We start from the raw sequence: 26,336 nt of genomic DNA on the forward strand, positions 1-26,336 counted from the left end.
TTTATATGGGCATGCAAAATTTTAGGCGATCCGGGCCCGATCGCCCGGACCCATGCGGATGACGTGGGTTATAACACACGAAAATCTTGGAATCGTCCTGAATTCCTATTATATGGCCCTAAAATGCCAAAAATGAGAAACGACCATGGTGAAAGGATGACTATTGTTCATTAGGTTATTTTTGATGGGACTGTAAAATGTTAGGAGATTCGGAGACGGTCACCCAAATTCATGCAGATGGCGTGGACTATAGCATACGAAAATCTGTGAATCGTCTTGAATTCCTGTTTTGTGTCCCTAAAATGCCAAAAAATGAGGAACGGTCATGACGAAGTGATGACTATTGTTCATTAGGTAATTGTTTAGGGGCCTGCAAATTTTTAGGAGATTCGGATCGAATTCATGGAGATGGCATGGATAATAACACACAAAAATCTGGGAATCGTCCTGAATTTTTATTTTATGACCCTAAAATACCAAAAAGAGGAACGGTCATGGGGAAGAGATGATAATGATTTATTAGGTAGTTTTTATGGGCTCACAAAATTTAAAAAAGATTCAGGCCGGTCACCCGAATTCATGGAGATAGCGTGGACTATGTACACAAAAAATGTGGGAATCATTCCGAATTCCTATTTTATGGCCCTAAAATGCCAAAAAATGAGAAACATTCATAACGAAGCAATGGATATTGTTTATTTGGTCGTTGTTGATGTGCTCGCAAAATTTTAGGAGATTCGAAACTGGTCGCCCGAATTCATGCAGATGGCGGGAATATAGCACACAAAAATCTGTAAATTGGCATGAATTCCTGTTTTATGGCCCTAAAAAGCCAAAAAATAAGGAAGGCTCATGGCGAAGCAATGACTCTGGTTCATTACAAAAATCTGGGAATCGTTCTGTATTCCTGTTTTATGGCCCTAAAACGCCAAAAAATAAGAAACAATCATGGTGAAATGAAGGGTATTGTTCATTAGGTCATTTTTGATGGGCCCGTAAAATTTTACGAGATTCAGAGCTGGTCGCCCGGATTCATGCAGATGATGTGGACTATAGCACATGAAAATCTAGGAATCATCCCGAATTCTTGTTTTATGGCATTAAAACACCAAAAAATGAGGAACATCCATGGCAAAAGGATGACTATTGTTCATTAGATCATTTTAGGAGATTCAAAGCCGGTCACCCGAAATCATGCAAACAGTGTGGACTATATAGTACACGAAAATTTGGAAATCGTCTTGAATTCTAGTTTTATGGCCCAAAACATGAGGAACAGTCATGGCGAAGTGATGAATATTGTTCATTTAATAGTATTTGCTGGATTCGGAGCTGGTCACCCGAATTCATGTAGATGACATGGACTATAACACATTAAAATCTGGGAATCGTCCTGAATTCCTCTTTTATGGCTCTAAAACACCAATAAAACGAGGAACGGTCATGGAGAATCGAGGAATATTGTACATTAGGTTGTTGTTTATATGCCCGCACAATTTTAGGAGACTCGGAGCTGGTCGACTGAATTCACGCAGGTGGTGTGGACTATAACACACAAAAATCTAGAAATCATCCTAAATTCTTGTTTTATGACCTTAAAACACCAAAACACGAGGAGCAGTCATAGAGAAGCGATATCTATTGTTCATTAGTTCATTTTATGGGCTCGCAAAATTTTAGAAGATTCGGAGCCAGTCACCCAAATTCATGTAGATGAAGTGGACTATATAGCACACGAAAAGCTAGAAATCGTCCTAAATTCCTGTTTTATGCCCTAAAATGCCAAAAATGGGGAATGGTAATGGAGAAGCGATGACTTTTGTTCATTAGGTCATTTTATATTAGCCCACAAAATTTTAGGAGATTCAAAACCGAGCACCCGAATTCATGCAGATGACATATGCTATAGCACAAAAAAATATGTGAATCATTATGAATTCCTATTTTATGGTCCTTAAACGCCAAAAATCAAGGAACAGTCATGACGAAGCGATGACTATTATTCATTAGGTCATTCTTTATGGGCCTATAAATTTTAGGAGATTCAGAGCCGGTTTCCCGAATTCATACGGATGACATGGACTATAGCACACGAAAATCTGAAAATAATTCTGAATTCCGATTTTATGGATCTAAAATGCCAAAAAACGGGGAATGATCATGGCGAAACGATGACTATTATTCATTACGAAAATCTGAGAATTGTCTTGAATTTTTGCTTTATGGCCCTATAACGCCATAAAACGATGGATGATCATGGTGAAGCGATAATTATTATTTATTAGGTCATTTTTATGGGCTCGCAAAATTTTAGGAGATTCGGAGCCGGTCGTCCGAATTCATGTAGATGGTGTGGACTAGCACACAAAAATCTGGGAATCATCCTAAATTCCTGTTTTATGGCCCAAAACGCCAAAAAACAAGGAGCATTCATGGCAAAGCGATGACTATTGTTCATTACGAAAATCTGGGTATCGTCTCGAATTCCTATTTTATAGCCCTTAAACGCCATAAAACGAGGGATGGTCATGGCGAAGCGATGACTATTGTTCATTAGGTCGTTTTTGATGAGCCTGCAAAATTTTAGGCGATTCGGAGCTAGTCACCCAAATTCTTTTAGATGTTGTGGACTATAACATACGAAAATTTGGAAATCATCCGAAATTCCTGTTTTACAGATCTAAAATGACAAAAAAGAAGAACGATCATGGCGAAGCGATGACTATTGTTCATTAGGTCATTTTTTATCGGCCCACAAAATTTAGGAGATTCGGAGCCATTCGCCCGAATTCATGTAGATGGGGTGGACTATAGCTCACTAAAATCTAAGAATCGTCATGAATTCATGTTTTATGGCCCTAAAACACTAAAAATAAGGAACGGTCATGGCGAAGCAATGACTATTGTTCATTAAAACCTTTTTGATAGGCCCGCATAATTTTAGGAGATTCGGAGTTAGTCGCCCGAATTAATGCAGATGGCGTGGAATATAGCAGACGAAAATTTAGGAATCGTCCTAAATTCCTGTTTTATGTCCCTTAAATGCCAAAAACCGAGGAACAATTATGGAGAAGTGATGACTATTTTTCATTAGATCGTTTTTATGGGCTCAAAAAATTTTAGGAGATTTGGAGCCGATCGCCAGAATTCGTGCAAATGGCGTAGACTATAATACACAAAAATCTGAGAATCATCCTAAATCCCTGTTTTATGGCCGTAAAATGCCAAAAAATGAGGAACGATCATGACGAAGCGATGACTATTGTACATTACGAAAATCTAAAAATTGTCCTGACCATTCCTCATTTTTTGCCATTTTAGGGCCATAAAACTGGAATTCCGCCCAATTCTAAGATTTTTGTGTACTATAGCTCACACCATCTGCATGCATCCGGGCGACCAGACCCGAATCGCCTAAAATTTTGTCGGCCCATCAAAAACGACCTAAGGAGCAATAGTCATCGCTTCGCCATGACCGCTCCTCATGTTTTTGGAATTTTAGGCCACAAAATTAGAATTTCGCCCGATTCCCATATTTTTGTATACATAGCTTATGCCATTTGCATGCTTCCGGGTGACCAGACCCAAATCGCCTAAATTTTTTGTCGGCCCATCAAATGACCTAAGGAACAATTCTCATCGCATCTCTATGACCGTTCCTCCGTTTTTGGAGTAATAGAGCCACAAAACTAGAATTTTTCCGATTCCTATATTTCGTGTGCTATAGACCACGCCCATCTGCATGCATCCAAACGACTGGATCGGAACCGCTTAAAATTTTGTTGACCCATAAAAAATGACCTAAAGAATAGTAGTCATCGCTTCGCCATTTACGTTCTTCATCTTTTTGGCATTTTAAGTCCATAAAACCAGAATTCCGCCTGATTCCGAGATTTTTGTGTCTTATATATAGCCCACGCCATCTGCATGCATGCGGGCGACTGGACCCGAATCACCTAAATTTTTTCTAGCCTATCAAAAACAACTTAAGGAATAATAATTATCGTTTCTCCATGACCGTTCCTCATTTTTTGGCATATAGTGCCATAAAACTGGAATTCCACCCAATACCAAGATTTCGTGTGCTATATAGCCCACGCCATCTGCATGTGTCTAGGTGACCGGACCCGAATCGCGTAAAAGTTTGTAGACCCATAAAAATGACCTAAGGAACAATAGTCATCGCTTTGCCATGACCGTTCCTCGTATTTTGGCATTTTAGGACCATAAAACTTAAATTCTGCCAGATTATGAGATTTTCGTATGCTATATATATCCCACGCCATCTACATGCATCCGGGCGATCGAACCTGAATCGCCTAAAATTTGCCGGACCATAAATAACGACCTTAGGAACAATATTCATCGCCTTTCCATGACCGTTCCTCGTTCTTTTGGAATTTTAGGGCCATAAAACTGGAATTCCGCCCAATTCTATGATTTTTGTGTACTATAGCTCACACCATCTGCATGCATCCGGGCGACCAGACCCGAATCGCCTAAAATTTTGTCGGCCCATCAAAAACGACCTAAGGAGCAATAGTCATCGCTTCGCCATGACCGCTCCTCATGTTTTTGGAATTTTAGGCCACAAAATTAGAATTTCGCCCGATTCCCATATTTTTGTGAACATAGCTTATGCCATTTGCATGCTTCCGGGTGACCAGACCCAAATCGCCTAAATTTTTTGTCGGCCCATCAAATGACCTAAGGAACAATTCTCATCGCATCTCTATGACCGTTCCTCCGTTTTTGGAGTAATAGAGCCACAAAACTAGAATTTTTCCGATTCCTATATTTCGTGTGCTATAGACCACGCCCATCTGCATGCATCCAAATGACTGGACCGGGACCGCTTAAAATTTTGTTGGCCCATAAAAAATGACCTAAAGAATAGTAGTCATCGCTTCGCCATTTACGTTCTTCATCTTTTTGGCATTTTAAGTCCATAAAACCAGAATTCCGCCCGATTCCGAGATTTTTGTGTCTTATATATAGCCCACGCCATCTGCATGCATGCGGGCGACTGGACCCGAATCACCTAAATTTTTTCTAGCCTATCAAAAACAACTTAAGGAATAATAATTATCGTTTCTCCATGACCGTTCCTCATTTTTTGGCATATAGTGCCATAAAACTGGAATTCCACCCAATACCAAGATTTCGTGTGCTATATAGCCCACGCCATCTACATGTGTCTAGGTGACCGGACCCGAATCGCGTAAAAGTTTGTAGACCCATAAAAATGACCTAAGGAACAATAGTCATCGCTTTGCCATGACCGTTCCTCGTATTTTGGCGTTTTAGGACCATAAAACTTAAATTCTGCCAGATTATGAGATTTTCGTATGCTATATATATCCCACGCCATCTACATGCATCCGGGCGATCGAACCTGAATCGCCTAAAATTTGCCGGACCATAAATAACGACCTTAGGAACAATATTCATCGCCTTTCCATGACCGTTCCTCGTTCTTTTGGAATTTTAGGGCCATAAAACTGGAATTCGCCCAATTCTATGATTTTTGTGTACTATAGCTCACACCATCTGCATGCATCCGGGCGACCAGACCCGAATCGCCTAAAATTTTGTCGGCCCATAAAAAACGACCTAAGGAGCAATAGTCATCGCTTCGCCATGACCGCTCCTCATGTTTTTGGAATTTTAGGCCACAAAATTAGAATTTCGCCCGATTCCCATATTTTTGTGTACATAGCTTATGCCATTTGCATGCTTCCGGGTGACCAGACCCAAATCGCCTAAATTTTTTGTCGGCCCATCAAATGACCTAAGGAACAATTCTCATCGCATCTCTATGACCGTTCCTCCGTTTTTGGAGTAATAGAGCCACAAAACTAGAATTTTTCCGATTCCTATATTTCGTGTGCTATAGACCATGCCCATCTGCATGCATCCAAACGACTGGACCGGAACCGCTTAAAATTTTGTTGGCCCATAAAAAATGACCTAAAGAATAGTAGTCATCGCTTCGCCATTTACGTTCTTCATCTTTTTGGCATTTTAAGTCCATAAAACCAGAATTCCGCCCGATTCCGAGATTTTTGTGTCTTATATATAGCCCACGCCATCTGCATGCATGCGGGCGACTGGACCCGAATCACCTAAATTTTTTCTAGCCTATCAAAAACAACTTAAGGAATAATAATTATCGTTTCTCCATGACCGTTCCTCATTTTTTGGCATATAGTGCCATAAAACTGGAATTCCACCCAATACCAAGATTTCGTGTGCTATATAACCCACGCCATCTGCATGTGTCTAGGTGACCGGACCCGAATCGCGTAAAAGTTTGTAGACCCATAAAAATGACCTAAGGAACAATAGTCATCGCTTTGCCATGACCGTTCCTCGTATTTTGGCGTTTTAGGACCATAAAACTTAAATTCTGCCAGATTATGAGATTTTCGTATGCTATATATATCCCACGCCATCTACATGCATCCGGGCGATCGAACCTGAATCGCCTAAAATTTGTCGGACCATAAATAACGACCTTAGGAACAATATTCATCGCCTTTCCATGACCGTTCCTCGTTCTTTTGGAATTTTAGGGCCATAAAACTGGAATTCGCCCAATTCTATGATTTTTATGTACTATAGCTCACACCATCTGCATGCATCCGGGCGACCAGACCCGAATCACCTAAAATTTTATCGGCCCATAAAAAATGACCTAAGGAGCAATAGTCATCGCTTCGCCATGACCGCTCCTCATGTTTTTGGAATTTTAGGCCACAAAATTAGAATTTCGCCCGATTCCCATATTTTTGTGTACATAGCTTATGCCATTTGCATGCTTCCGGGTGACCAGACCCAAATCGCCTAAATTTTTTGTCGGCCCATCAAATGACCTAAGGAACAATTCTCATCGCATCTCTATGACCGTTCCTCCGTTTTTGGAGAAATAGAGCCACAAAACTAGAATTTTTCCGATTCCTATATTTCTTGTGCTATAGACCACGCCCATCTGCATGCATCCAAACGACTGGACCGGAACCGCTTAAAATTTTGTTGGCCCATAAAAAATGACCTAAAGAATAGTAGTCATCGCTTCGCCATTTACGTTCTTCATCTTTTTGGCATTTTAAGTCCATAAAACCAGAATTCCGCCCGATTCCGAGATTTTTGTGTCTTATATATAGCCCACGCCATCTGCATGCATGCGGGCGACTGGACCCGAATCACCTAAATTTTTTCTAGCCTATCAAAAACAACTTAAGGAATAATAATTATCGTTTCTCCATGACCGTTCCTCATTTTTTGGCATATAGTGCCATAAAACTGGAATTCCACCCAATACCAAGATTTCGTGTGCTATATAGCCCACGCCATCTGCATGTGTCTAGGTGACCGGACCCGAATCGCGTAAAAGTTTGTAGACCCATAAAAATGACCTAAGGAACAATAGTCATCGCTTTGCCATGACCGTTCCTCGTATTTTGGCGTTTTAGGACCATAAAACTTAAATTCTGCCAGATTATGAGATTTTCGTATGCTATATATATCCCACGCCATCTACATGCATCCGGGCGATCGAACCTGAATCGCCTAAAATTTGCCGGACCATAAATAACAACCTTAGGAACAATATTCATCGCCTTTCCATGACCGTTCCTCGTTCTTTTGGAATTTAGGGCCATAAAATTGGACGTTTGATTTCCAGCGTGTGCTGCATGGGTCCTGGCAACCAGATCCAAATCGCTAAAAATTTTGCCAGCCCATAAAATATAACCTAAGGAACAATAGTCATCACCTCGCCATGAAAATTGCTCGTTTTTTGGCATTTTAGGGCAATAAAATTTGAATTTCCCCTGATTCCCAAAGTTTCGTGTACTACCCACGCCATCTGTATGGTCCGGGAGAACGAACCCCAATCACCTAAACTTTTGTCGCCCCATCAAAAAATGATCTAAGGGACAATAGTCATCACCTCACCATGACCATTCCTCATTGTTTGATGTTTTACGGTCATAAAACTAAAATTCCGCTTGATTCCCAAATTTTCGCGTGCTATAGCCCACACCATCTGCATGGGTCCGGGCGACCGGACCCAAATCGCGTAAATATTGTCAGCCCATACAAAATGACCTAAGGAACAATATTCATCGTTTCAACATGACCGTTCCTTATTTTTGGCATTTTAGTGTTTTAAAACTGAAATTCCACCAGATTCTCAGATTTTCGTGTATTATAATTCACGCCATCTGCATAGGTCCGGTGACCAGACCCGAATCGCCTAAAATTTTGCCCGCCCATAAAAAATTTACCTAAAGAGAAATAGTCATTGCCTTGCCATGACCGTTCCTTGGTTTTTGGAATATTAGGGCCATAAACTGGAATTCCGCCTCATTCCCAAATTTTCGTGTGCTAGAGCCCACACCATCTGCATGAGTCGGGGCGAACGCACCCGAATCGCCTCAAAGTTTTCTGGCCTATGACAAACGACCTAAGGAACAATAGTGATCGTCTCGTCATGATCGTTCCTTATTTTTTGGTATTTTAGGGGCATAAAACTGCAATTCCGCTCTATTCCCAAATTTTCGTGTGCTAGAGCCCACACCAGCTGCATGGGTCTGGGTCAACCGAATTGCCTAAAAGATTATATTCCCATAAAAAATGTCCGTTCCTCATTTTTTGGCGATTTAGTGCAATAAAACTTGAATTTCGCCCGATTCCCATATTTTCATGTGCACACGCCATCTGCATGGGTCCGGGCGACCAAACCCGAAACGCCTAAAATTTTGGTGGCCCATAAACAATGACCTACGGAACAATAATCATCGCCTATCCATGACCGTTTCTCATTTTTTGGCATTTTAGGGCTATAAAATTGGAATTTCGCCTGATTCCCATATTTTTGTGTACTATAGCCCACACCATCTGCATGGGTCTGGGAGACCGGACCCGAATAGCCTAAAATTTTGACGGCACATAACAAATGACCTAAGGAACAATAGTCATCGCCTCTGCCATAACCGTTCCTCATTTTTTGGCTTTTTAGGGTCATAAAACTTAAAGTTTGCTCGATTTTCAGATTTTCATGTGTTATAGCCCACGCTATCTGCACGAGTCCGGACGACAGAACCCGAATCGCCTAAAATTTTTCCGGTCCATAAAAAATGACCTAAAAAAATGTATTCATCGAGTATCCGTGACCATTCATAATATTTTGGCATTTTAGGGCCATCAAGCTGGATTTTAGCCCGATTCTCATATTTTCGTTTACTATAGCCCATGCCATTTGCATGGGTTCGGGCGACCGGATCAGAATTGCCTAAACTTTTCCGGCCCATAAAAAATGACCTAAGAAGCAATAATCATCACCTCGTCATGACCGTTTCTCGAGTTTTGGCATTTTAGGGATATAAAATTGGATTTCTGCTCGATTCCCTGATTTTCGTATGATATAGCCCACACCATTTGCATAATTCCTGGCGACCTGATCCGAATCGCCTAAAACATTTCTAGCCCATAAAAAATGATCTAAGGAACAATTGTCATCGCCTCGCTATGACAATTCTTTATTTTTGGTGTTTTAGGGCCATAAAACAGAAATTTTATCCGATTCTTAAATATTCGTGTGATGTAGCCCATGCCATCTGCATGGGTCAGGATGACCTCATCGAAATTGCCAAATTTTTTGATGGCCCATAAAAAATGACCTAAGGAATAATAGTCATCACCTCGCCATGACCGTTTCTCAATTTTTGGTGCTTTAAGGCCATAAAATTTGAATTCTGCCCGATTCCCAGATTTTCGTGTGTTATAGCCCACACCATTTGCATGGGTCCGACGACCCGCCTCGAATCGCCTAAAATTTATCGGCCCATAAACAATGTCCTAAGGATAAATAGTCATCGCCTCACCATGACTGTTTTTTGTTTTTTGGAATATTAGGGCCATAAAATACGAAATCCACCTGATTCCCATATTTTCGTGTGCTAGAGCCCACACCATCTGCATGAGTTCGGGCGAACGGTCCCCAATCGCCTAAAAATTTTCCAGACCATTAAACAATGACCTAAGGAACAATATTCATCGTCTCGACATGATCGTTCCTTTTTTTTTTTTTGGCATTTTAGTGCCATAATTGAAATTCTGCCCGATTCTTAGATTTTCGTGTACTATAGCTCACGCAATCTATATGGGTCCGGCAACCGGACCCGAATCGCCTAAAATTTTGTCGGCCCGTAAAAACGACCAAATGAGCAATAGTCATCGCCTCGCCATGACCGTTCCTTATGTTTTGGAATATTATGGCCATAAAACTAGAATTTCGACTGATTCTCAGATTTTCGTGTGCTAGTACTGCCCACATCATCTGCATGAGTCCGGGCGAATGGACCCGAATCGCCTAAAATTTTTTGGCCCATCCAAAACGACCTAAGAAACAATAGTCATCGCCTCGTCATGACCATTCCTTATGTTTTTGGCATTTTAGGGCCATAAAACTAGAATTCCGCCCGATTTCCAGATTTTTATGTGCTAGAGTCCACACCATCTGCATCGGTCCGGGCCAACCGAATAGCCTAAAATTTTGCCGGCCTATAACAAATGGCCTAAGGAACAATAGTCATCGCCTCGCCATAACCGTTCCTGATATTTGGCATTTTAGGGCAATAAAACTTGAATTTTGACCGATTCCCATATTTTCGTGTGCTATAACACACGCCATATGCATGGGTCCGGGCGACCGGCCTAAATCGCCTAATGTTTTGCGGGCCCATAAAAAATGACCTAAGGAACAATAATCATTGCGTCGCCATGACCGTTCCTCATGTTTTTGGCATTTTAGGGCCATACAATTGGAATTTCGTCCGATTCTCATATTTTCATGTGCTGTAGCCCACGCCATCTTCATGGGTCCATGCGACTGGACCTGGGTCACCTAAAATTATGAAGTACCATAAAAACCACCTAAGGAACAATAGTCATCGCCTCCTCCATGATCGTTCCTCATTTATTGGCATTTTAGGGCAATAAAACTTATATTCCTCCGGATTCCCAATTGCATAAGACTAGAATTCTGCCCGATTCCCAGATTTTCGTGTGTTATAGCCCACGCCATTTGCATAGGTCTTGGCGACCGGACCCGAATCGCCTAAAATTTTGTTGGCCCATAAAAACCAACCTATGGAACAAGTGTCATCGCCTCGCCATGAAAGTTCCCATTTTTTGGTGTTTATGGGCGATAAAAAAGAATTCAGCCCGATTCCCAAATTTGCGTAAGTTATAGCCCACACCATCTGCATATGTCCGGGTGACCGGACCCGCATCGCCAAAAATTTTGCTGGCCTATAAAAAATGACTTATGGAACAATAGTCATCGCCTCCCATGACCATTCCTCATTTTTGGCGTATTAAGGCCATAAAAATTGAATTCCGCCCGATTCCCAGATTTTCGTATGTTAGCCTACGCCATCTGCATGGTTCCGGGAAAACGGAACCCAATCACCTTAAATTTTGTTGTCCCATCAAATAACAACCTAAGGAACAATAATCATCACCTCACCATGATCATTCCTTATTTTTTGACGTTTCAAGGCCATAAAACTAGAATTCCGTCTGATTCCTATATTTTCAAGTACTGCGTACGCTATCTGCATGGGTCTGGCCGACCGGACCCGAATCGCATAAATTTTGTCGGCCCATAAAGAATAACCTAAGGAACAATATTTACCGCTTTGACATGACCGTTCCTCATTTTTTGGCATTTTAGGGTCATTAAGCTGGAATTCCGCTCGATTCCCAAATTTTCGTTTGCATAGCCCACGCCATTTGCAAGGGTCCAATGACCGTACCCGAATAGCCTAAAATTTTGTCAGTCAAATAAAAAATGACCTAAGGAACAATAGTCATCGCCTCGCCATGACCATTTCTCATTTTTTGGTGTTTAAAGGCCATAAAATTGGAATTCCGCTCGATTCCTAGATTTTTGTTTGCTATAGCCCACACAATGTGCATGGGTCCTGATGACCAGACCCGAATCGCCTAAAAATTTGCTGGCCCATCAAAAGTGACCTAAGGAAATATAGTCATTATCTCGCCATGACCATTCTTTGTTCGTTTTAGGGCCATAAAACTGGAATTCTGTCCGATCCTCAGATTTTTATGTGCCACCATCTCCATGGGTCCGGGCGACCGGACCCGAATCACTTATAAATATTTTGGCCCACAAAAATAACCTATGGACAATAGTAATTGACTTGTCATGAACGTTCCTCGTTTCTTTGGATTTTAGGGCCATAAAACTGGAATTCTGCCTGATTCCTTGACAATGCCATCACCTAGACATGAATGTTCCTTGTTTTTTGGCATTTTAGGGTCTTAAAACTGGAATTCAACCCGATTTCCAGATTTTTGTGTGCTATAGTCCATGTAATCTGTATGGGTTCGGGCGTCCGGACCAGAATTGCGTAAAATTTTGCTGGCCTATAAAAAATGACCTAAGGAACATTATTCATCGCCTCACCATGACCGTTGCTTATATTTTGGCATTTTAGGGCTTCGCCCGATTCCCAAATTTTCAAGAGCCCGCGCCATCTACATAGTTCTGGGTGACCGGACCCGAATCGCCTAAAATTTTTCCGTCCCATCAAAAATGACCTAAGTAACAATATCCATTGCCTCGCTATGACAGTTCCTTATTTTTTGGCATATTAGGGTCATAAAACTGGAATTCCTCCCGATTTCTAAATTTCGTGTGTTATAGCCCACACCATCTGCATGGGTCCGTCGAATAGAAGCGAATCGCCTAAAATTTTGTCGGCCGGTCAAAAACAACCTAATAATCAATAGTTATTGCCTCGCCATGATCGTTTCTAGTTTTTTGATGTTTTAAGGCCATAAAACTAGCATATCCCATGATTTTCAGATTTTCGTGTGCTATAGCCCACGCCATCTGCCTGGGTCCAGGCGAACGATTACGAATTGCCTAAAATTTTTCCTGCCCATCAAAAATGGACTAAGGAACTATAGTCATCGCCTCGCCATGATCGTTTCTCATGTTTTGGCATTTTAGGGCAATAAAATTAGAACTCCGCTTGATTCCCAGATTTTCGTGTGCTATAGCCCACGCCATCTGTATATATCCGGGCAAATGGATATGAATTGCCTAAAAAATTTTCAGACCATAAAAAATGACGTAAGGAACAATAGTCATCGCCTCGCCAAGACCGTTCCTCGTTTTTGACGTTATAGGTCTATAAGTTTGAATTTGCTCAATACCGAGATTTTCTTGTGCCATATCCCACGCCATCTGCATGCTTCCGGGCGACCGGACCCGAATCGCCTAAAATTTTGCCGAACCATTCAAATGATCCAAGGAACAATAGTCATCGCCTCACCATGACCTTTTCTCGGTTTTGGCGTTTTAGGGCCATAAAATTAGAATTCCACCAGATTTATAGATTTTCGTGTGCTATCACCCATGCCATCTGCATGTATCTCGGCGACCGAACCCAAATCGCCTAAAATTTTGCCGGACCATCAAAATCTACCTAAGAAACAATAATCATCACCTCTCCATGACCGTTCCTCATTTGTTGGCGTAATAGGGCTATAAAATTAAAATTCCACCCGATTCCCAGATTTTTGTATGTTATAGCCCACGTCATCCACATGCATCTGGGCGACCGGATCATCCAAACCGACCTAAGGAACAATAGTTATTGCCTCGCCATGAGCGTTCCTCATTTTTGGCGTTTTAGAGCCATGAAACTGGAATTGCACCCAATTTTCATATTTTCGTGTGCTATATAGCCCACACCATCTGCATGCATCCGGGCGACCAGACCCGAATTGCTTAGAATTTTGTCAGACTATAAAAAACGACCTATGGAACAATAGTCTTCGCCTTTGCATGACCATTCCTCCGTTTTTAGCATTTTAGGGTCATAAAACTAGAATTCCGCCTGATTTCCTAATTTTCATGTGCTATCGCCCACGCCATCTGGATGCATCCATGCGACCGGACCCAAATCGCCTAAAATTTTACCGTACCATAAAAACTTTCCCAAGGAATAATAGTCATGAGCGTTCCTCATTTTTTCGTGAATTCCGCACGATTCCTAGATTTTTGTGTGCAATAGCCCACGCCATCTGCATGTATCGGGGAGACCGGACCCGAATAGCCTAAAATTTCTTCGGACCATGAAAAACCACCTAAGAAACAATAGTCATCCCATCGCCATGTCTGTTCCTCATTCTTTGGCATTCCAGTGCCATAAAATTGGAATTCAGCCCGATTCCCAGATTTTCATGTGCTATAGCCCACAACATCTGCATGCATCCGGGCGACCGGACACGAATCGCCTTAAATTTTCCCAGACCATCAAAAACGACCTAAGGAATAATAGTCATCTACTCGCCATGACCTTTCCTCGTGTTTTGGTATTTTAGGGCCATAAAACTGGAATTCCCCCCGATTCCAAGATTTTCGTGTGTTATACCACACGCCATCTGCATGCATCCGAGCGACCGGTTTGCCAGACTATATAAAATGACCTAAGGAACAATAGTCATTGACTCTCTATGACCGTTCCTCATTTTTTGGCGTTTTAGGACCATAAAACTAGAAATCTGCTTGATTTTCATATTTTCGTTGCATAGCCCACACCATTTGCTTGTATCCGGGCGACCGTACGCGAAAATTCTAAAAACTTTCCGGACCATAAAAAATGACCTAAGGAACAATAGTCATCGCCTCGCCATGACCATTTCTCATTTTTTGGTGTGTAAAGGCCATAAAATTGGAATTCCGCTCGATTCCTAGATTTTACCGTACCATAAAAACTTTCCCAAGGAATAATAGTCATGAGCGTTCCTCATTTTTTCGTGAATTCCGCACGATTCCTAGATTTTTGTGTGCAATAGCCCACGCCATCTGCATGTATCGGGGAGACAGGACCCGAATAGCCTAAAATTTCTTCGGACCATGAAAAACCACCTAAGAAACAATAGTCATCCCATCGCCATGTCCGTTCCTCATTCTTTGGCATTCCAGTGCCATAAAATTGGAATTCAGCCCGATTCCCAGATTTTCATGTGCTATAGCCCACAACATCTGCATGCATCCGGGCGACCGGACACGAATCGCCTTAAATTTTCCCAGACCATCAAAAATGACCTAAGGAATAATAGTCATCTACTCGCCACGACTTTTTCTCGTGTTTTGGTATTTTAGGGCCATAAAACTGGAATTCCCCCCGATTCCAAGATTTTCGTGTGCTATACCACACGCCATCTGCATGCATCCGAGCGACCGGTTTGCCAGACTATATAAAATGACCTAAGGAATAATAGTCATTGACTCTCTATGACCGTTCCTCATTTTTTGGCGTTTTAGGACCATAAAACTAGAAATCTGCTTGATTTTCATATTTTCGTGTGCATAGCCTACACCATTTGCTTGTATCCGGGCGACCGTACCCGAATATTCTAAAAACTTTCCGGACCATAAAAAATGACCTAAGGAACAATAGGCATCGCTTCGCCATGATCATTCCTCTTTTTTAGCATTTTAAGACAATAAAACTAGAATTCCATCAGATTTCCAGATTTTCGTGAGCTATAGCCCACGCCATCTGCATGCATCTAGGAAACCATACCCGAATTGCCTAAAATTTTACCGGGCCATAAAAAATGACCTAAGGCAAAATAGTCATCGCCTCTCCCTGATCGTTCTTCGATATTTGGGGTTTTATGCTATAAAATTGGAATTCTGTCCGATCCTTAGATTTTCCTATGCTATAGCCCACGCCATCTGCATGCATCTGGGCGACTGGACCTGAATCGCTTAAAATTTTGTCGGACCATAACAAATGACCTAAGGAACAGTATTTATCACCTCTCTATGATGTTTTCTCATTTTTTGGCGTTTTAGGGTCATAAAACTAGAATTTCACCTGATTTCCAGATTTTCATGTGTTAAACCCCGCACCATCTGCATGCTTCCAGGATACGGGACCCGGATCGCCTAAAATTTTACCGGACCATAAAAAATTACCTAAGGAACAATAGGTATCGCCTCACCATGCATCCGGGCGACCAGACCCGAATCGTCTAAAATTTTATCGGACAATCAAAAACAACCTAAGGCACAATAATTATCGCCTCACCATGACCGTTCTTCGATGTTTGGCGTTTTAGGGCTATAAAACTAGAATTTCATTAGATTCCTAGATTTTCGTATGTTATAGCCCACGCCATCTATATGAATCTGGACGATCGGACCAGAATCACTTAAAATTTTGTCGAACCATAAAAAATGACCAATGGAACAATAGTCGTCGCCTCGCCAGGAACGTTCCTCCTTTTTGGCATTTTAGGGCCATAAAACTGGAATTTCGCCCGATTACTAGATTTCAGTGTGCAATAGCCCACGTAAACTGCATGCATCTGGGTAACCAGACCTGGATCACCTAAAATTTTGTCGGACCATAAGAAATGACCTAAGTAACAATAGTCGTCGCCTCACCATGACCGTTCCTCGTATTTTGTATTTTAGGGCCATAAAATTAGAATTCAGCTCGATTCCTAGATTTTCGTGTGCGCCCACACTATCTGTACGGGTCGGGGTGACCGGACTCGGATTGCCTTAAGGTTTTCTGGACCATCAAAATAACTAAGGAACAATAGTCATCGCCTCGCCATGAACGTTCCTCATTTTTGGCATTTTAAGGCCATAAAACTAGAATTCTGTCCCACATTTTCGTGTGCTATAGCCACGCCATCTACATGGATCTGGGCGATCGGACCCGAAACGTCTAAAAATTTTCTGGACCATCATAAATAACCTAAGGAACAATAGTCAGCCTCTCCATGACCTTTACTCATTTCTTGGCATTTTAGGGCCTTAAAACTGTAATTCTGTCTCATCCTAGATTTTCATATAGCCCATGCCATCTGCATGCATCCGGACGATCAGATCCGAATCACCTAATATATATGTTCGGACCATCAAAAACTACCTAAGTAATAATAGCTATCGACTAGCCATGACCGTTCCTCGTTTTTGGCGTTATAGGGCCATAAAACTAGAATTCAGCTCGATTCCTAGATTTTTGTGTCTATAGCCCACGCCATATGTATGCATCCGGGCGACCGATGCGAATCGCCTAAAATTTTGTCGGACCATCAAAAATAACCTAAGAAATAATAGTCATCGCTTCGCCATGACCGTTCTTCATTTTTGGGCATTTTAGGGCCATAAAACTAGAATTCCGCCCGATTTCCAGATTTTTGTGTGTTATATCCCACGCCATCTGCATGCATCCGGGTGACCGGATCCGAATTGCCTAAAAATTTTCGGATCATCAACAACGAACTAAGGAATAATAGTCATCGCCTCACCATGACCGTTCCTTAGTTTTTGGCGTTTTAGGACCATAAAATTAAAATTCTGCCCGATTTCCAAATTTTCATGTGCTATAGTCCATGCCATCTGCATGGTCCAGGCGACCGGACCTGGATCACCTAAAAAAATTTGGCGCATCAATATCTACCTAAGGAACAATAGTCATCGCCTCGCCTATACCGTTCCTCAGTTTTTGGTATTTTATGGCCATAAAATTGGAATTACGCCCAATTTCAATATTTTTGTGTGTTATAGCCCACGCCATCTGCATATGTCCGGAAAACTGGAATCGAGTCACCTAATATTATGTCGGACCATCAAAAATTATATAAGGTACAATAGTCATTGTCTCGCCATGACCGTTCATCGTTTGTTGGCATTTTGGGGCCATAAATTTGGAATTCCGCTTGATTCCCAGATTTTCATGTGCTAGGAGACCGGACCCGGATCGCCTAAAAATTTTCTTCCCATTAATAGCTACCTAAGGAATAATAGTCATCATCTTTCCTAAACCGTTCCTCATGTTTTGGTATTTTTAGGGACATAAAATTGGAATTACACCCAATTCCAAGATTTTCGTGTGCCCCACGCCAACTGCATGTGTCCGGAAGACCGGTACCGAATCGCCTAATATTTTTCCTAACCATTAAAAATAATATAAGGAACAATAGTTATTGCCTTTCCATGACCTTTCATCGTCTGTTGGCGTTTTAGGGTCATAAAATTGGAATTTTGCTCGTTTCCCAGATTTTCGTGTGCCCACACCATCTGCATGAGTCCGGGTGACCGATCTCGGATCACCTCAAATTTTGTCAGAGTATAAAAAATAACCTATGGAATAATAGTTGTCGCCTCGTATCGACCGTTCCTCGATTTTTCTCGTATTTTAGGTCCATAAAACTGGAACTCCCCCTGATTTCTAGATTTACGTGTGCTGTAGCCCACGCCATCTGAATGCATCTAAGCGACCGGACCCGAATCGCCTAAAATTTTGCCAGACCATCTAAAACGACCTAAGGAACAATAGTCATCACCTCATCATGATTGTTCCTTATTTTTTGGCGTTTTAGAGCCATAAAACTAAAAATCCACCCGATTCCAAGATTTTCGTGTGCTATAGCCCATGTCATCTATATGCATCTGGGCGACCCGACCCGAAACGCCTAAAATTTATCGGACCATCAAAAGTGACCTAAGGAACTTTCCTTTTACTTTACCTCCATTTTACCCGTTTCTTTAGCATTCACTTTATCTAGGTTAACGACTTTAACTTAAATTTTACAAGAATCATCTTCAAGCCCATTAATTGCGATTGAATGCATCATTCGGTCCATCGAAGCCACAACTTCATAAGCCAAACAACTACTTTCCTACCTTAAGCTTTAATTTATCATTTACTTCACTTTATGACTATAATAACTTTACCCTGAACTTTACAGAAAATTTTATTCAAGACTAAACAAGCATCGAAATCAAATTCGTCGTTCAAAGATCGACGATTGCATCATTATAAGACAAACAACTTCATTCTTACTTTATTATTGTAATGACCCGGCCGGTTGTTTTGGAAGTTATAGCCCCGTTTCCCCCATTTATATTTCCTTTATGCTCTTAAGATATATTATGATATACCAGGTTAGTTGGTTCGGTCCCGGAGTGGTTTCGGAGTGGAATGCGACACTTAGTCTCTTATTTAGAACCTTAAGTTGGAAAAGTCAACCGGATGTTGACCTATGAGAAAACGATCTTGGATTTGAATTCTGATGGTTTCAACCAGAATGTGATTTGGAGGTCCGTGGTAGAATTAGGCTTGAATTGGCGAAATTTAAAAATTTGGCGATTTCGGTCGGTAGTGGAAAATTTTATATCAGGGTCGGAGTGGAATTCCGAAAGTTGGAGTAGGTTCGTAGTGTCATTTGTGATGTCTGTGAAAAATTTGAGGTCATTCGGACGTGGTTTAGTTAGTTTCGGCATCGGTTGCCGAATTTGAAAATTTAGAAGTTCTTAGGCTTGAATCAGAGGGTAATTTGATGATTTGATGTTGTTTTGAGTGATTCTAAGGTCCGGCTAAGTTTGTATGTTGATATATGACTTGTTGGTATTTTTGGTTGAGGTTCAGAGGGCCTCGGGGTGATTTCAGGTGGTTAACGGATTTGTCGAAGTTGGAAAATGCAGCTGAAGCTGCTGCTACTGCTATTTTCGCACTTGCGGAAGAAAGAGTCGCAGGTGCGAGGCTGCTGGTGCGCGTGGGGAGTTAGTAGGTGGGGCAATGCTGGGCTAGGCAGGTTGTGCAGGTGCGAGTTGGATGTCGCATCTGCGAGCTCGTAGGTGCGAAACCTAGGGCGCAGATGCTGAAAGGGGGATACTGGACAGGCTTCGTAGAAGCGTAGTATGAGCGCGCACGTGCGCTTGCACAGGTACTAGAATTTGTTGCGCAGATGCGGAAAATGTGAGGCCAATGCTGGAGCGCATGCGCAAAGGATTTGGCCGCACCTGCGAGCCCGCATGTGCGAGACCTGAAGCGTAGGTGCAGAAGTTGGGGAATTAAGTGGAGTTCGCGGATGCGGTGCCTTTACCGCAGGTGCGGTCCCGCAGGCGCGTGGAATAGGCCGTAGGTGCGAAAAATCTGGGCATAATGTATAGATAGCGCTTCGCGAATTGTGGTTCATTTCCACCATTTTCAAGTCGATTTTTGGAGCTTTTGGAGTGATTTTCGAAAGGTGATTCAAGGGCTATCAGTGAGGTAAGTTACTTGAGCCCTAATACTTGTATACAGGGTGATTTTCCATTGTTTAATCATTGTAATTAGTGAAAATGAGGGGTTGGGGCTTGGAAATTTTAAGAGTTTAATTTAAGGATTTGAAGGACCAAACGATGTCGGATTTTGATGAATTTGGTATGGTTAGACTCGTGAGAGAATGAGCTTTCTAGTTTTAAAATTTTGTCAGATTTTGAGACGTGGGCCCGGGGCCCGGGTTTGTGCCAATTTTGGGTTTTGGTCTAATTTGATAGTTTTTCTTGTGGAATTCATTCCATTAGCGTATATTGATGGTATTGTACTGATTGTAAATATATTTGGAGCATTTGGAGGCCGAGTCCAGATACAAGAGCATTGCAGAGTAGAGATTTGACCGGTTTGAGGTAAGTAACGATTGTAAATTTAATCCTGAGGGTATGAAACCCCAGATTTCGTATCATTCTACTATTTTGAGGTGACACACATGCTAGGTGACGGACGTGTGGGCGTGCACCATTGGGGATTTGTGACTTGGTTTGTCCCGTAACAACTATAAAGCTGCATATTTTGTTGAAACTATATGATACTTATATGATTTAGAAAGAGTTTCTATAAATTGGGCTGAATGTCATGTTAGGGCCTTGTGCCAGTGTTGTTTGGCCCCTTAGGGGCCTTTTCTTACTATCCTCTCACTGTTTTCAATTGAAAATCTATACTCAGTCATGGTTATACCTGTTTACTGCATAACACAATTTTATTACTCAATTTTAATGCATATAAATGTTGTTTTGGGCTGAGCACCCTGTTTTTAATGAAATGCCCGAGTGGCTTAAGAGATTTATGACTGAGTGAGGCCGAGACCTGATTTGTGAGGATATTTATGGCATCGGGCTGCACGCCGTAATATTTTGCATATTTATGGGATCGGGTTGAACGCCGCAGCATGTTGATATCGACTGAGGGCCTAATTGTGAGGATGAGTGTGGACCGGGGATGCCCACCTGCAGCATACTTTATTATTATTATAGCACGTGAGTTGTCCGTGTAACACGTGAGTTGTCCATGCCGATTATAGCGCTTGGGCTGAAGGAGCCCCTCCGGAGTCCGTACACACCCCCAGTGAGCGCAGGTACCTACTAAGTGCGAGTGCCGAGTGTTGAGTGACTGGGAGGCATGAGTGATTGTGAGGTATGCCCGAGTGGCAAGAGTGATTGTGAGGTATGCCCGAGTGGCACGAGTGACCGTGAGGTTTGCCTGATAGGCTGTATATGAGTGATGTTTTGCCAGAGGGGGTGTTTATGATTTCATCATTTTTGCTCACCTTTGCAATTTTCCTCTGTTTGAAAATTGTTGAAAAATATCTTTAAATGATTTTTACTGTAACCGGGTTTAAACGAGATATTTTGATTCAATTCCTGATTTTAAAAGCATGTGGTATTTTACTGAGATTTTCCCAATATGAACGTTATATGCTTTTTTGCTAGTCACTACTGCTCAGTCTTTATTTATTGTTGTTCTTACTGAGTTGGCATACTCATGTTACTCCCTGCACCTTGTGTGCAGATCCAGGTGTAGCTGGACACGGTAGCGATTGTTGATTATTTTGGTTGACGATTTTCTCGGGGATAGTAAGGTAGCTGCTTGGCGACCGCAACCCCTGCTCTTCTCCCTCTTATCTTCCTCTAGTTGTATTTAGCTATTTTTCCAGGCTGAGTTAGCCTTGATATTGTTAGTCATATTGATGTAAATGCTCATGACTAACGACACCCCGATATCGGGCTTTTCTTTTTCGCACTTTTGTTTTGATTTGAACTCTTTTGCGAAGGTTTTTATGTTAAATAGCACTGAAATTATCTTTGAAATGAAAATATCGGTTTGTTTTGTAAATGAGTCGGCTTGCCTAGTTCCATGATAGGTGCCATCACGACAGGGGTTTGTTTGGGTCGTGACAGATTGGTATTAGAGCCTAGGTTACATAGGTCTCATGAGTCATGAGCGTGTTTAGTATAGTCTTGCGGATCGGTACAGAGACGTCTGTACTTATCTTCGAGAGGCTGCAGAAGCCTTAGGAAAATTTCACTTTCTTGTATTCTATCGTGCAAAATTGATTCATCTTGAAACATAACTCTTTGAATTCCTTCCACGTATTCGTATGCGCACATGAGCGCTCGGTATCAGTTGTGCATCGCCGGCTTGTGATTCTTTGAACGAGGTTCGAGATGTGTATTATGTGTTTTGGTGATAGGCTAGTCTGGAGGACTTGAAGCCAGGTTTAAACTGTAGCTTTGGCTCGGTAGCTTCAGTTGTAACCTGTACATTTGGACTTATATGTCCGGTAATGCCCCTACGAGTGGAATTCGTGGCACGATGAGTGGTAGAATGGCTTTGTGATGAGTATGATGTAACTACGGGATATGTTAAGACGATTTGAATGTGACGAGAAGTGTTTCCTTGAAATGTAAAGGAAGGCCATTGGGCGCTTGATTTTTCATTTTTATGTGACGTACGGTCTCGAGTGTGAATGTTTTGAAGGATCTTTCACGTTGTTAAATTTTGGGGCAAATTAAATTCTCATGTCTTGTCAATGAGTTTGGACTCAAGAAGAGTAAGTGATTGTGTAGTAATTGTGGTTACAAATGGGTATTTTTGATATTGATGGCTCGATAAAGATGATCTTCGAAGGGACTTAGATTCGGTAACATTTTATTGGTTCAGGTGTGACAGAGATACATTTCGATTTGATGCAGCAGTTGGGTAGCAAAATATGAGGGAAGACATGACGGGAAGTGTTTCGCGGTGGTTGAAGTACTAGCAGGTCAAGTAGGATAAATAGAGGTTGAGAAGTTTCTTAAAGGAGATAATTTAACCGAAGTAAGAGTAGCAGATTAGCATATGAATTCATAAGTAGGGTAGTCGTGCGCCTTGAGAAAGTGTAGAATGGTTTGGAATCGTGTTAGTATGTGAATCGGCCTGCAGACTCTATTTGGAGTAATGGTTAGTGTACAAAGGAAAATTTTGAATATGGTAGAAAAGAGTGTGTTTGAAATGAATAGACGCATGAAGATCTGATTATCGTGTCAGGTGCAATATGACTTGAGTTCGGAAGGTATTGTTGACGTACAGTTGATGTCAATAGGGAAAGTGCAGACTTATACAAATGATGGGCGAGCATGAATTCAGGAGAATTTACCGACTTAGTGGTCGTTGCACTCAGTGCAGTGTCATTGGAAGATGTCGGTAAGGAATTCCACATGTGGGTTATCTCCTATGTGCAGCTAGCGGTGGCGTGATGTTGATGAAGCTTTTCCGAGGAATATTACTTGCTATCCGGTAGGAGGTCGCGTGTGTGATTTTGGTTGGAGATTAAGAATGTTCATGAAAGGCTTAGTAAAAGATTTCGAGAAGTCTGGCAGGTTAATGGTGTGAGACCTTGGTAATTGAGAAGGAGAAATCCTTACAGGTTCTAATTTTATATAACTGTAGCTTAAGGCTAAGTGGGGGAGTCTACCATCGACGAGTTGATTACACGGTTATAAGTCGTATTAGTTTCGGTTCGGGGTATACTAGCGAATCAGTTATGACTTGCAGAGGTCGAGACTGAGGATGAGTCGGGAAAATGAATTTCTGGATACAAGTTGTATTATACTCTATGGTTATAGGAGGACCATAAAATAATTGAGTGGTTATTCACAGAGAATGTAGTGTACATGGAGCGGGAATTTGCTCGGTTGCGTAGGAGTGTGGGTTACTATTTATTCCCTTGGGTGTTGGTGTGCTAATGGGGCACATGTCATTTCGGTCCATTTGGTTGGTTAATTCGAGATTTGAGTAGAGTGGATGACTCTTGAGAATAGTTCCAATGGATTCAAGATTTATAAATATGGCTAGAAAATTGGGAGTTGCATTGAATGGTGTTGAGACTCGTGGCATCTTATATCATTGTGAATTATGCATTTCAGTATCAAGAAGGTGAAGGAAACAGTTTTAGGTTCACATAAAGTCTCTCCAGAGTAAGCATTTTTGGTTGTGGAACTTTGGGATACATAAAAAGGGAATTCAGCGGCTTATAAGCCTTAGGGCAGCGTGATTCTATGCTAGAGTTCGTGGGGTAAGTCTTAGTTAAGGATAGTAGTGTTCTAACAAGGAAAAAGTAGCAATTTGAAGGCACTTTAGAAAGAACTTGGAGAAATAGGACAGTTTGGTAGTAGGTTGGGTTAGCACAGTAATGGGTATGATCGGTTCTTTGGGTACTTATGATGTGGCTAGTATCTACAAGTGTTTTGTGGCAATGCTCTCGAATTTGGCAACCTGTGTGGCTTGGTGGAGTTAGAAGAATTCAGTTAAGATAGCTTGGTTATGTGAAAATGGATTTCAAAGTGTTCATGATGGGTTCTACCATGGTTTGAACCTGATATTTTCTACCGATGTATGGAACGTGTTGTGTGTTATGATTTCCTCCTAGAAAGAAGCAAGAAAGAGGTTTCTGACTAATAAGGTATGTAATTTTCTAGTGACTCAGAGTTGATAATAGAATTCTTATGCTTGTCACATGATGGCATAATAGATGTGGTGTGTTGTGCGGGAATAGGATTTACATGTACACGGTCACAATTCAGTTTTGAAGGGAAGGACATAAATTCTTAGGCAGCATGGACGGTTTCAGATGAATAGGTAAATTATATTACTATTTGGTATGGTTTGATGAGAGTGTACATTTCAGAAGGGTAGTGTGTTTTGATTTATGGGTACTTCGTTGGTATTGCGGCACTCTCCTGGTTGATCGACTGTTCATATTCATATTTTTGCCAGGTGGCACGGAAGAATTTTTAAAGTATTTCTCGTGGGATGATTGCGTATTAGAGAGGTGTTAGGCATTTGGGCGGTGGAGGTGGAATCAAATATGGTGATTCATGTGTTCTATGGAATTGGAGATTGGGAGTTCTCAGGAGCAGATTGTTTCATGGTTGTAGACTGTAAAGTTGTGGCCAGATCTAGCCAGATGATAGAAGGTGTTATGATTCCGTCATTGTAGACTTTCGGAGGTTGTTTATCTATTGGTGGCTGACCATAATTGATTTGGGGCCCATTGGTAGGCCCAATTAGGATGTGTATTCTACACCGAGCCGGATTGATTGCCTCCATACTGCTATTATTGAAGGATGTGCCATTCGGTCGATGTGAAGATTATTCATGTTCTGAAATGATCTGTGAGTTACTCTTCTATGCTACGAGAAGTTGTGATTCATTGGTTACATGCACCTATGGTGCGGTTCTATTGTGGCCTTGTAGCGGAATTTGAGCGAGAATAGTATTGGATATTGCTTGGTTGATGGCGTATTGGTCATGTTCTTTCGGGTTTTGTGTGGCATGGTGTCGTTTGATTCTCTGTGGTTATGGTAATGCACTTTGAGTAATGGGTACTTGATGTCGAATTGCGCATGGTTATTGATTTTAGCAGGGTGGCTTGAGGTGTTTCATATGGACTAGTATTTTGATAGGGTCGCGTATTGCAACAAAGTTATGTGGAAATATGATCCCTCATGTAAGATTCGTGTGTTATGGTTCTACGGTGTGTGATGAATTCTTAGCATTGCGTCGGGTTGGTACTCGTCGAGCTTCCGGAACGGTTCTCCTGTTTGGGTCATTATTACGATTGGGTACATTTGGAATGCTACTATCTGGTGAACGGATTGCATGGGTTGCGGATTTAGATTGTATTGATATGTTATGTCACTAGAGTGGTCGTGTTGGATGAGACGAGGTCATTGGGCCTAGAATGAATAGTTATGAATTCGGTATGTTTCTTTCATCATCGGAAGTGTACGAAAGTTTTAGAACGAGGTTTTGTTTGATACGAGGTTTATTACCGGCACTGGGTTGATTTGAGCCGATACTGTGATTAGAAATCATTGCTTCGAGCATTCGAGCTATGCAGTATTTGAATTTGAGTATTGGAGTTATGGTTACGGCTTTTGGTATAGCTTGTTCAGAGTTATACGGTATGTAGATGCGAACTTCTGATCTTATAGGAAATTTGATTCGAAGGCTTGTGGGCTAGGTTAAATTGATAAATTTCAGTTATGCTGTGCTATCAGACCTGTATGGGATAGGGTGACGTGGGATCACCCCCGGGTATGTTCATGGGAAAGTTACACAACCATTTCTTGGTTTTTGGAACAACTCTCGGCACGTTCGAGGACGAACGTATGTTTAAGTGGG

The sequence above is a fragment of the Nicotiana tomentosiformis genome, chromosome 11 (genome assembly GCF_000390325.3).
Source record: "Nicotiana tomentosiformis chromosome 11, ASM39032v3, whole genome shotgun sequence".
NCBI lineage: Eukaryota > Viridiplantae > Streptophyta > Magnoliopsida > Solanales > Solanaceae > Nicotiana > Nicotiana tomentosiformis.